At 35.5% G+C, this 13,477-nt stretch overlaps 1 pseudogene; it reads left to right on the top strand.

The window, feature by feature from the left end:
• Positions 1–308: 308 nt before the first annotated feature.
• Positions 309–4,012, top strand: LOC127082532 (uncharacterized; annotated as a pseudogene).
• The last annotated feature ends 9,465 nt before the right edge of the window (positions 4,013–13,477 follow it).

Here is a 13,477-nt window from a genome sequence, read left to right as displayed (position 1 = left end):
AGACGATCCAAATTGATTTTGAGGAGATGAATTGGTTCTTTAAACATTTCATTTTTGTTAAAGCCCATTCCACACTTCTTTTTCGGGCCCATTTCGAATCCAAATCATTTAGATCCAGTTTTCAATTAATCCACATTCAAGTTCCTTCATATCCATCATAATACAGTTGTCCACTAAATAAGCCATAATCCAATTCTAAATCCATTTTTCCAATCCATTCCCTATCCATAATAACCATAACTTTTAAGTTATGTCCATAATAACCATAACCCCTAAACCATTTCATTAAAACATATTTCAATTCCACATTTCATAGCCCAAAGTCCAAAATGATGGTTTTAAGCAAAACAAAAGCGAATTACAACAAGATCTTATTTACAACAAAAGTAATCCTAAACAGTATATGAACTTAATACCATGACAGGGTGGCACAAAGCATGAACGTAACCTAGAATTCTATCATTTCAAGTCATTCATCATGAGCAAATTACATTAACCATAACTTAATGGACAACGCGTTCAGCAAGTCGGCGAATCCTACATTACAGAACCAACAAGCACAACATCAATCATTACAAACCATAAAATGCCTAGTATTGGAAAATTACAAAATTTGGTATTATTACAACCCATTTTCATCCAAAAATCCCCAGTCTTGCGTTTTATCACCTGAACAATAAACTTCTAACATCATGGAACAAGCTCTCTAGTAGCTACCTAATGAAGTTTCACTGCATCAATTTATCTGGCAATGACGTCTCAACACTTTGAACCAATCTTTTCCGAACCCAAACTGGAGTGGAAAACTCATACTTCTTCACCTTTGCGTCCCTTTTGTTCCATGCGTACGCTCCTCATTCTTCCCACTTTGTAATTCATGCCACTGATTTCCACTCTGATACTTGGGAAGCTCATCTTTCAGTTTCATTTTAAGGACATTAGGGATATATTAGAATAGGGGGGAGCTCTTGGTCAGAGTTTATTGATTATTTTGTAATTTCCCTCAAGTCAGAAGATATGAAGCTAGTTCTAGAGGAAGAATCAAATTTTGATGGTGTCAGTTCTGCCTAATTAATTGCTAAAAAAAAATAAAAAGGAATGCCTCTTATCACCATTCCACTCATCAAACTTGTGGACTCCAGTGCTAGTGAAGCTATATCAAATTTATCCTTGGGCCTCTTTAAGGCATTCAAAAGTATAAAATGTTCTCTTGTAGATGTGCAGGAAAGCTCTGTCCAGTTGAAAAGCGTGATGGCAACTGAAAAGGAAAGAAATGAAACCATACAATTGGATTGACGACAAAAGTTTCAAAAAGTTAGCGGCTCAGAGAAAGCAGGTGTTTCTAATAATGGAACGCAAAACTTTCCAGGTAAGCTAGCATGGGCTGCTCGCCGGCTGAGACAATATATGTTGACTCATATTACCTTGTTGATCTCAAAGATGGACCCGATTAAGTATATTTTTGAAAAGCCTGGTGTCACAGGAAGGGTTTCCCATTGGCAAATGATTTTATCGGAGTATGATATTCATTATATGACTCAAAATGCCATCAAGAATGGTATAGTTGATGATTACTTGGCTCATCATCCTATAAAGGATTATCAGCCAATGAAGTTTGAATTTCCTAATGAGGATGTATTGTTTCTCAAAGATTATCACAATATACCAGACCCAGATGAAGACCCCGAACCAGGAGCACGATGGACACTCATGTTCGATGGTGCTTTAAATGCTTTGGGAAATGGGGTTTGAGCTGTCATTACTTCTCCCACAGGTTTTCATATTCCTTTCACTACCAAAATCTATTTTGATTACACCAATAACATGGTTGAATATGAAGCTTGCATCTACGGGATTGAAGCAGCTATTGACTTGAGAATCAAATTTCTGGAGGTATACAGAGACTCAACTTTGGTTATCAGCCAAATCAAAGGAGAGTGGGAGACAAGGCACCCAAATCTGATTCCGTATAGGGAACATGTAATGAATTTTATTCCATATTTTGAGGAGATCACGTTTGACCATATCCCGAGAGAAGAGAACCACTTAGCAGATGCACTGGCTACTCTGGCATCCATGTTTAAAGTAAAAAATGGGCAAATGAGGCCCCCTCCATCAGAATCATGAGGTTGGATGAGCCAAAATTTTGCTATGCTAATAATGAAGTGCAAGATGATAAGCCTTGGATTTATGATATCAAAAGATACCTTAAAAAAGAAGAGTACCCGGAGGATGCATCTATCACAAATAAGAAAACACTGAGGAAGTTGTCTTCCAAGTTTTTCTTGAATGGTGATATGTTGTATAAAAGGAATCACGATTCTGTTCTGCTCATATGCGTGGATAGACGCGAAGCAGAAAGAATTATCAAGGAGATTCATGAAGGTTCATTTGGCACCCATTCCAGTGGTCATACCATGGCTAAAAAGATTCTGAGAGCAGGTTATTACTGGATAACCATGGAAACTGATTGCCACATTCATGCTAGATCGTGTCATAAGTGCCAAATTTATGGTGATAAAGTGCATGTTCCTCCCGTGCCTTTGAATGTTTTGACTTCTCCATGGCCCTTCGCAATGTGGGGCATTGACATGATCAGACGCATTGAACCCAACGCTTCGAACGGACACTGTTTCATCTTAATAGCTATTGATTATTTCACCAAGTGGGTGTAAGCTCCTATGCCAACATGACTAAGCGAATGGTTGCCCATTTCATCAAGCAGAATATCATTTGTCGTTATGGGATCCCCGAGAAGATTATTACGGACAATGGGTCCAATCTCAACAACAAAATGATGATGGAGCTATGCCAAAATTTCAAAATCCAGCATCATAATTCCTCCTTGGTCAAGTCCAATCATTATTGGCATTTCCCATAGTCTAGTGTTTATTGGCGTTCCTTGGTTAGGTATGTTTAGCCCTCCTTGGTCAAGTCCAATCATTATTGGCATTTCTTAGAGTCCATTGTTTGGCGTTCCTTGGTCAGGTATGTTTATCCCTCCTTGGTTAAGTCCAATCGTTATTGGTATTTCTCAGAGTTCAGTGTTTATTGGAGTTCCTTGGTCAGGTTTGTTTAGCCCTCCTTGTTTAAGTCCAATCATTATTAGCATTTCTTAAAGTCCAGTGTTTACTCGAATTTCCTCTAGTGACAAAAGAAAAGAGAAAAGTTTAACCATTACCCAATGCATTACCATTCCTCAAAGTGCAAATTTTATGGTTCTTTTGGTATTCAATCCTCTTCTACCTTGAATGTCTGAAAGTCATTGTTTTTTTTTTCAACCCTTCAGGTCAAAGAAGATTGAATAGGGGCAACTATTGTACCTCAAAATTTACCCTCTTCTATTCAACCATAATTGGCTTATGTCTCATTATAAGACATACTCATGCATATCATTGGTTCTATGGTTATGGGATCAATGTATCATGTTTTATTAGTTTATTTCAAGCAAGAAAGAAGAAGGATTGGTATTCAAGTCAATGGTGAGGAGATATCCTCAATCTCATGGTTCACTCAATCCAAAAGGGTTCCATATGCCTCAAAGAGTTTTTAACATGTTCATTGTTTTCTCGGATGATTGATATTGGTAAGGGATTTTAAGATGATCATCATTCTCTTATCTTTTGGTTGTCAACTAGGGTTTTGGTCAAAGTCAGTTTGTGAATGACTTTTTGAGCAAAACTTGTTTCCATGGTCCTATATGTGTCTCAAAGCATTCATGTGTGAAGTATTGATCATTGGATTTAATCAGAAGAGGCTCAATTGATCAAGAGAGAGGATGAATTGATTGTGTAGAACAAAAGTCAACTGTGCAACCAAAAAGTCAACTCCTAACTTTTTAGGGTCAAACTTGTGTCCCGTGAGTCATATATGTCGAATGGTTGAGATGTTTGCAAGTGGAATCACAAGAATCAAGAAAATCAAGAGATTTGTCAAAATTTCCAAATTTGCGAACTTAGGGTTTATGAGAACTTACTATTTTTGGCAAGTTTTGTGTGAATGATCAGCTGTTTTCATGGCCATTTTTCCCTATGTTCAAGTGTTTCAAATCAAGTTGGCTTTAACATGAAAGTTGTTCTCCTTTCTTCGATATTTAAGGAGATATCAAGTTTGTAGCATTTTGAGCATCATGGTTCAAGTTATGAACATTTGAAGGTGGATGTTTCAAGTTCATCAAATGATCAACACTCAGAATTTTTTCTAAGTGTTTCAAGTCAGAAATTTGTAAGCAAGTTCATGGAAGTTTTAAGGTGTGCTAGAGGCTTCATTTCAAAACACCTTCAACATGAAATATGTTATTTGATCTTTCCTCTCTCTATTGATAACAAGTTTGTGAAGTTTAGGTGAACATGTATCAAGATATAATCATGCAAAGTTGGTTGCATGGGCATGCATTGATCTTGAGATGTTTCCCTGCATTGACCTATTTGGCACATTTTGCTTCAAAAGTCCAGACATGTTCCATTACCATCACACACATCATTCTTTTATTTCCCTAAAAAGCCTAAACAAGAAGATTTTCATGCATACTCATGTTTCCATGTATTTGGCCAAAAGAAAAAAATGGAAAGTGTGCAAACTTGCTGACTCCACTCTCTCTCATGTACCAGCTTGCTCATGTTTTATCCACTCCATTTCCCTTGTCCAAAACACATAAAAGCATCCCTTGAATCAACATGACGCGCACCAATCTACCTCACTCTCATTTTAACTCAAGTTTCCAAACTTACCCCTTAACAGATTTTTTAATCTTGGCCAACACTTCACCTCACTCTACACACTTCATATAGCAATGTCTTGCCCTCATTTCATACACACACACCCTTGAAGAGAGAGAAACCATATCTAAACATTCCAAGCTTTCAAGCAATTTTCTCATTTTAAGCTCTATTCTCCTCTTTTCTCTTGATTCATTCCTATTATTTGAAGATTATAGAACATTTTTTATGGGATCTCCGAAGTTGTAAGCAAGCACAAGAGGCAGTGGACCGTCTCCACTAGGTAAGATTTTCTTCTCTTCGTCTCTTTCATTCTAGATCTAATAATGTCATGAGTAGGTCATATAAATTGCATATGGTTGGCTTAAGATCATATTGTTGCTTGCTTGCTTGGATACTTGATGATTGAAGTTGCTGAAATTTTGAAAATAGTTGTGCTTGCTTGACTTTCATGCTGATTTTCTCCATGTTTAGTCTATCATTTTGAGATTTTCTTGGCATGTTTGTGTTCTACTCTTTGAGATATACATTTTTTATTTTTATTTTATTTGATTTCATGGATTGTAGAGAAAGTAATGTGAGCTTGAAGTTGTTGTGTTAGATTCATGGAACTAGGGTTTTAGGTCGTGCATGAAATGTTTGTGAGGTTAAAAATGATGTTGTGCCCTTTTTTTTATTGGTTGGGCTTGGTTTTGTCTTTTTGTGACTTAAGTGGGGGCGTGGCCGATTAATACCGTGTTCACATGATTTTTGTGATTTTTGTTATTTATTTAAATGTCACATTTTATTAAATATGATTTTAAGTGGAATTCAATCATGGGCATGACACGCTTGCTTTTCCCACCCCCGACTTTTGGGCCCATTTGCGTGTTTAACCATTCTCCAGTTCATGTTCATTTTGCTGATGCACCCCATTTGCCACTTAAGTCCATTTTATTTCTTTTTGTTTTATTTTTTTCTGATTTTATTTTAATACTTCCAATACTCTGAGAATTCCCCAAAAATTCATGAATATATTTTAGGATGTTATTTAATTTATTTATTTATTTATTTTGTATAATTGTTTAGGTATTTTATTTTAATTTTACCATGAAAGGTGTTTCGTTTGATCTAGTTTATGAATTAGGGTTTGATCTTTAAATGTTTCCCTTTGAGTTCTGATCCTATCTTTTGCACACACTTAGGCACATATATATAGGACCCTTGAGTGTTAATTTGATGACTTGATAATTTTTTTTGGTTTATGTTTGGTCTTATTTTTAATGCCTAACTTATATGATCAATAGTGGTTTGTGGTGCTTGATGTTTGATACCATTTTGAACTTATCCTTGAGCCAATATTTTGGGCATTTTTAGAAACATATGTGCTTAGGGTTTGAGTGTGTATTTGAGGTCCATCGGTATTACATTGATGCATGTCTATTGTTTTTAATAAGCCTCGATTGTATGCTTACTTGTTAAGGTACTTGTGGACGATTCTTGATTGTTTGAATTGTTTCTTGATCACTCTCTTAGGAACATTTTAGGACAATTGTAAGTGGCCGACTTCATGATGCTTTGATAGTTTTTCATCCATTCTTTAAGCCTCTTAGATATTTCTCTTGTGTGGTACAATCCATGCCTAATTGGTTAACTTTTGCTTGTATTGTTTGTTTGTTTAGAGGATGCACTTGTACAACCATTTAGGGTTTGTTTTTACCTCTTGTTCTTGATTGAGATGCCATGAGGTAGAGCCTATTTAATCTATTTTGTAGGTCATTCTGTGTCTTTTTTATTGTGTTTACAATTGAGTGTCACTCCTAATGCTTGTTTGCCAATCTTGTTGATCTTTCCTAGAGCATATCTTGTGTTATTGCTTCTTAATGCTTGAGTGATTTATATGATTGATGGAACATGCCATTTGCTTCTGACTTGTGGGTTTTGATACCTCATTTCCATGTTCCATCCTCATTTTTTCTTAACATGATGTTATGTTCCACTTAGAGGCATGTTTAGGGTTCACTGTGTTCATCTTTTGTTCCCATCTTTGAGTATGGTTTGGTATGATGTCTTTGTGGTTATAGGTCTTTCATGTGTGAATATTCCATGTCTAAGCTGCTGACCTCTCTTGCTTAATTTTCTAATCCCCTGCCTTGTACCCATCCTTCCTTATTAGGAATAGTTGACTTCTCTTGTTGACTTGGATGAACGATTGTTTACTTTGATACTTATGCTCTTGAACTCAAGTATTATTTAAATCTTTGTATTACATAGAGACATGTTTAATTTGAATATCTTGTTCATGTTTGTCTCTTTTTGTTCACCATGTCCCTTCTCTTTTGTCTTTTCTTGTTAGCACCTAGATTAGAGGAGTAGTTTCCAATTAGAGTTTGTTTGTGACCCTACATGTGTGCAAATTTGTGATATCTTTTTCCAATAATGATTGATTTATAATGATGAGTTTATTGTTCCTTAGTTGTTGACTTGTATGTCTTTTCATATTTTTCACTTCAATTCACTTTCTTATGCCATGCTAAGTTAAGCATTCCACACTTATAACCTTGTATGCTAGCTTGATTAAGTGCTTACTTTCTTTTGGGATTTCTAAAGCCAAAGCCTCTTGTGCATGACCCTTAGGGTTTTGTTTGACATGTATAATATTTTAATTTGATGATAAGTTCCAGCCCCATGAATGTTTGATGACATGCTCCTTACTTGAGTTTTGTTTGCAATTTGCTTGAGCCTTGTCTCCCATTACCATGACTAGTTAAGTTTTGATGTGTAACACGAAATGTTTGTGATAATTTGAAATATCTTAAAGAATGTTTAGACTTAGGTGTTTACCTCTTATCTTTTATTTGCTTGCTTGCTTTGGTATTATTTGAAATTGTGACTTCTAATTGCCTATTTGCTCTTCTACTTGCCTAGTTAGGGGATTTTCTTTTCCTCTTGACCTATGTTGCCTTGTTTAAGGTAGGAATAGGTTGATAACATGTTAGGACCAGTAGCTTCAAGTTTTTTTTATCGTGTTCTCGTAACATGTTCATTTGGTTGGTTAACTTTTGTTTGTGTGATTTGCTTTCTTACTTGTTCAAATAGGATAGTTTTTTGGTTAAGAGATGTTCATCTCTTGTATGCCTTAACTCTTTCCTTCTATGGTTTGATGTGTGATTATTAAATTATCATCCTTCATTTTACCTTGTTATTTGCATAGGTGTTTACCTAATTGCATGTTCTTTCATCTTTGTGGTTGCTTGTTTAAGTATCATATGCTTTAGGTATCTCGTTTAAGTGCCTATGTGTGAGTAAGTATTTACTTCTTATTTGATGTTTGATTTTTTAATTTCCATATCTTATAGTATTTATCCTTGATGATATAAATTCTACTTGTTTAAGTTCTCTTTGTGTTATCCTTGGTCATGGTTTGTTACTTGCATAGGTGTTTTCTTAATTGCATGTTATTTCATCTTAGATAATTTCTTGGTTAAGTAGGTATGCTTTAAGTACCTTTTTTAAGGGCCTAATTATTGAGTTAGTGGTTACTTCTCATGTGATATTTGCTTGCTTTCATTACCTTGTTTAAGTGTTTGTTTGCTTGCTTTCTTTCCTCTTCTTCTTTCTCCTTTCCTTGTGAGATTGCATGCTCCCCATAGGTTTCTTTAGTTCTTTCTTGGTCAATATTGAATTAAGTAGACCTTAGGATGGATATCCATGTATGACAACATTAGGTAGAAGTTCCCTTGATCCTAATTTTAGGTCTATATTGCATGACAACAAGTAGGATTGAGATTCCCCTTTTGATAGCCTTTTCATGTTTTGCCTCAATTCTAAAACTAAAACCTTTTTCTTAATCAAAATTCAAAAACACTCTAACATTATTGAAACTCTTTCGCAATTAAAAGAGAAGTACACAGATACCCCCACCTTCTAAGGGACCATCTGATGCATTATTTCAACAAAGACACTCGACCAATCAAAACTCCTTTTGCCAATTGGATTTTCTTATGAAAATTTTCAATAAGGGTTGTTACCCATAAAAAAATACAAACAAACCATAATTTTTTAGAAGAACTACGGTGCTCTGATTCTTTTGGGATACATAGGCATTGGGTTGCAAAGTCTAAGTGAATGCAATAACAAAAATCGTTTCTTTTCCCCTGTTAATAATTCATTCTCATGCATTCCCTTCTCAACCTAGCTTTAGACTTGACACACCCTTTGATTAGAACAACAAGAGTGGATCTTGTAGAGTACTACAGACGTGAGTGATGCTAATATGTTCCCCTTGTTAGAACAAGATTTTGGTTCTACAATATATCTTTAAGTTTTGATGATAACAAAGAATGAAACAATTTGATACCCTAACAATTTTCTTTAATATGCATGATTCTAAGTTTAAATGACTACGAGGAAACTAATATCTAGCATCTGACGGAGTCCAAAAAAATTGACTCAACACAAAGAAATCAGATCTGACTCTGAACAAGAACACATCTGAGGAGCAATCACCTGAAGAATCTGACGTTGAAGCTCAAGCAGTGATATCTGAAGATTGCAAGCTCTGATATCTGAAGAATACAAGCTTTGATATCTTAAGACTGCAAGCTCTGACCTTTGAAGACTACAAGCAGTGATATTTGAAGACTGCAAAAAGCATCTGAACTCTAACTTTGAAGACTCTGATCACGCTCACTCTGATACATGCGCAACCTACCACTTGATCAAAAACTTACGCTGGAAGTATTCAACTTGCAATACAATTCTCATTAAGGAAACAATTTATTATGTTCCAAGACTGCTCTAGAAAGGACAAGAATTTTAATACCTTTAACTCCCATAGCTGGTAAGAAATCTTCATTGATTTCCCTCTAACGGTATCATCTCAAAGTGCTATATAAAGGCCTCCCCACAACTTGCTGAACAATGAACTTTATAGATCGAAACAACCTTGCTACAACAAAATTCTCATACTCAAAATACTCTCACTATCATTGTTGTAAGAAATACATTCATACAAGAGTTGTTGCTTAAGATTGTGTGGTTGTATTTCATAGTTCTTAAAGTGTGTTTACTGCTTACATAAAAGCATCTAGTCAAACACTTGTAATTTCTTGAAATTGGTTGTAATTCCTCAAGTGACTTTGTTAAGTCTGTAGACTTGAGAGGGCTAAGAGGTTGCTAAACTCTTAGACGTTTTTGTAATCTGTTGAGATTATTGGATTAAGTCCTTATTGAAGGAGAAATCACCTTGGCCGGTGGACTGGAGTAGCTTTGAATTTCAAGCGAACCAGGATTAACTCTTTTATGTTGTTAGCATTTATTTTGTGTGTGTGGTGTTGCAAAAAAGATTTAATTCCTATGAAAACAATTCAAACCCCCCTTTCTTTTTTTTCTCTACCTTCAATTGGTATCAGAGCTTAGGATCTATTATTGATTTTTGAATCAAACACTTAATCGTTTAGAGAGACCCAGAGTGAGAAAAACTTCATGGCTAACACAAATGAAAGAGATAGCTACAATGAAAAACCTCCAGTTTTTGATGGAGAAATTTTTTGACTACTTGAAGGACAGAATTGGAAGTTTCATCCTAGGATACGATGCTGATCTCTGGGATATGGTTACAAATGGTTATGACCACCCATTTCTTAAACAGGTATTTCTATTCCAAGAATCAAAATGAGTGATGATCAGAAGCGTGATTTCAAGAATCACCATAAAGCAAGAACCATTTTGTTAAACGATATTTCCTACAATGAATACGAGAAGATAACCAACAGGGAAACATCCAAAGAAATTTTGGACTCTTTGAAAATGATGCACGAAGGCAACAATCAAGTTAAAGAGGCTAAGGCTCTGGCCTTAATCTAGAAGTATGAAGCCTTCAGAATGGAAGACGATGAAGTGTTGAAGTGATGTTATCAAGGTTCCAAACCTTGGTTCCAGGACTCAAGGTTCTGTAAAAAGGATATACTACAGCATATCATGTCAAGAAAATAGTCAGAAGTCTTCCCAAGGACCTATGGTTATTGCTCTGAAGTTATCCAAGGATCTGAACAGCATAAGTCTCGAAGAACTTATCAGCTCTCTCAGAAGTTATAAAATAGAGCTTGAAGAAGATGAACCTCCGAAGAAAAGAAAAGTTATGGCTCTAAAGTCTAAATCAGAAAGAAGTAATTCAGAAAGGAACAAAGCCTTTCAAGCTGAAGAAGAAGAAGCTGATGACTCTGAGAATGAAGATTATGATGATGAAGAAGAATTATCTCTTCTTTCCAGAAGAATAAAACAACTCTAGAGAAAAAGACAAAACAACTTCAGAAGGCCCTGACAGAAGGGAGACCGTCCAGATTCAACCTCCAGAGGCAGACCCAACAAGGAAGTAATGTGTTATGAATGCAAAGAGCCTAGATACTATAGAAATGAATGTCCAAAGCTAAATAAAGATAGCTCTAGAAAGGAAAACTTCAGGAAGAACTTATTCAAAGCAAAGAAGAAAGGACTCATGGCAACATGGGACGACTCTGAATCTGAAGCTTCAGAACCTGATTCTGAAGAGGGGCAAGCAAATGTAGCATTCATGACAACTACCTTTGGAAGTTCATCTAAAATAGAGTCTGACTCTGAAGAGGTATTCTCTGACTTTTCTCATTCTGATTTGGAAGCTTGTTTGTCAAAATCTCTGAGCTTGTACCAGAAGCTTAGGCAGAATGTTTCTGAAGAACTAATTCTAGGAAACAAGGATGAACCTGTCAGAACAAGATCAACATTCAAAGTTTCTAAAGAAACACTTCTGGGACTAGTATCTCTGATAGAGCCAACATCATGTGAAGAAGCTCTTCAAGATAAAGAATGGATTCTAGCAATGAAAGAAGAACTTGATCAGTTTTCCAAAAATGATGTTTGGGATCTTGTACCAAGACCCAAGGGAGCCCATGTAATTGGAACAAAATTGGTCTATAAAAAAAAAGCTAAATGAAAAGGGTGAAGTCGTCAGAAATAAAGCACGGCTGGTGGCACAAGGTTATAGTTAATAAGAAGGGATTCACTATAATGAATACTTTGATCTAGTCGCGAGGTTAGAATCTATTCGTCTCCTAGTATCCTTTGTTGTTAATTATTCTATTAAGTTATATCAAATGGTCGTCAAAAGCGTGTTTCTAAATGGTTACATTTATGAAGAAGTGTATGTCCATGAACTTCCTGGCTTTGAAAATTCAAAACTTCCAGAACATGTTTTTAAACTTAAGAAATCTCTTTACGGTCTGAAACAAGCTCCCAAATCTTGGTATGAAAGACTTAGTTCATTTCTTCTGGAAAATGATTTTATCAGAGGCAAAGTGGAATCCACTCTCTTTTGCAAAAACATTAGAAATGATCTTATGATTTGTTATATTTATGTTGATGATATAATATTTGGTTCTGCTAACCCCTCTGTTTGCCAAGAATTTTCTGAGTTAATATAGGTAGAATTTGAAATGAGCTTAATGCAAGAACTAAAGTTCTTTCTGAGCATTCAAATCTATCAAACATCATAAGCCACGTATGTCTATCAAAGTAAATACATAAAAGATCTTCTGAAGAAATTTGACATGTCAGAAAGTAAGCCAGCCAAGAATCCCATGCACCCTACTTGCATTCTGGAGAAAGAAGAGGTAAGTCAAAAGGTTTGTTAGAAACTCTATTGTGGTATGATAGGTTCTTTCCTTTATCTTATTGTTTCTCGTCTAGATATATTATTTATTGTATGTCAATATGCTAGATTTCAGTCAGATCCAAGTGAATTTCACTTAACTGTTGTTAAGAGAATCATTAGGTATTTGAAAGGAACACCTAACCTTGGCTTGATGTATAAGAAAACATCAGAGTACAAGGTTTCTGGGTATTGTGATGCAGATTACGCTGGAGATAGGTTAGAACACAAAAGTACATTTGGGAACTGTCATCTTCTTGGAGGAAACCTCATCTCATGGGCAAGCAAAAGACAATCAACCATTGCATTGTCAGCTGCAGAAGAAGAGTATATCTCAGCCTCACTTTGCTGCACTCAGATGCTCTGGATAAAGAATCATCTTGAGGAGTTTTAGATATTTGAGAGTAACATCCCTATCTTTTGTGAAAATATTGTTGCTATATGCTTAAGTAAGAACCCAATATTACATTCCAGAGCGAAGCACATAGAAATTAAACACCATTTTATTAGAGATTATGTTCAGAAAGGGACAATTATTTTAAAATTTATAGATACATACCATCAATGGGCTAATATCTTTATAAAACCCTTAGTTGAAGATAGATTTATTTTCATTCTGAAAAATTTTAATATGGCAGATTGCCCAGAATGATTCTGAACTTGTGCTTCTCAACTCTGATGTTAAATTAGACTCTGACTCAAGCATATGTTTTTATCTGATTCTGGTTCTGACACTTCTACAAGTTAGAAAATATCTTTATCAGAAACTTCTCTAGTTAGACACCTTTTGGTATTCTTGACTCCAGAAACATCAACATGTGGTACCTCAAACGTGTGGCTCTGGATATTCTAGACAACTATCTAGCTCAGAACTCAAGGGACAATTTGTTGAGATCCCCTCGAGCAGTGTGCACATCTTAAGATTAGACACCCATCATTAGCTGCATTTAATTCTCCGCACGCTTGTCAACTCAGTTTTTAGCAATAATAATTGTTTTTGTTCCCTCTCAAAGCTAACGCTGTTGTTTTGCATGATTTTGAACTTGTGTATATATATTCCCACGATTCCCACATTCACACTTTTCACTACTCA

Source organism: Lathyrus oleraceus, chromosome 5 (genome assembly GCF_024323335.1).
Source record: "Lathyrus oleraceus cultivar Zhongwan6 chromosome 5, CAAS_Psat_ZW6_1.0, whole genome shotgun sequence".
NCBI lineage: Eukaryota > Viridiplantae > Streptophyta > Magnoliopsida > Fabales > Fabaceae > Lathyrus > Lathyrus oleraceus.
Note: the sequence above shows the minus strand (reverse complement) of the source record. Positions and strands in the feature narration are given on the sequence as shown.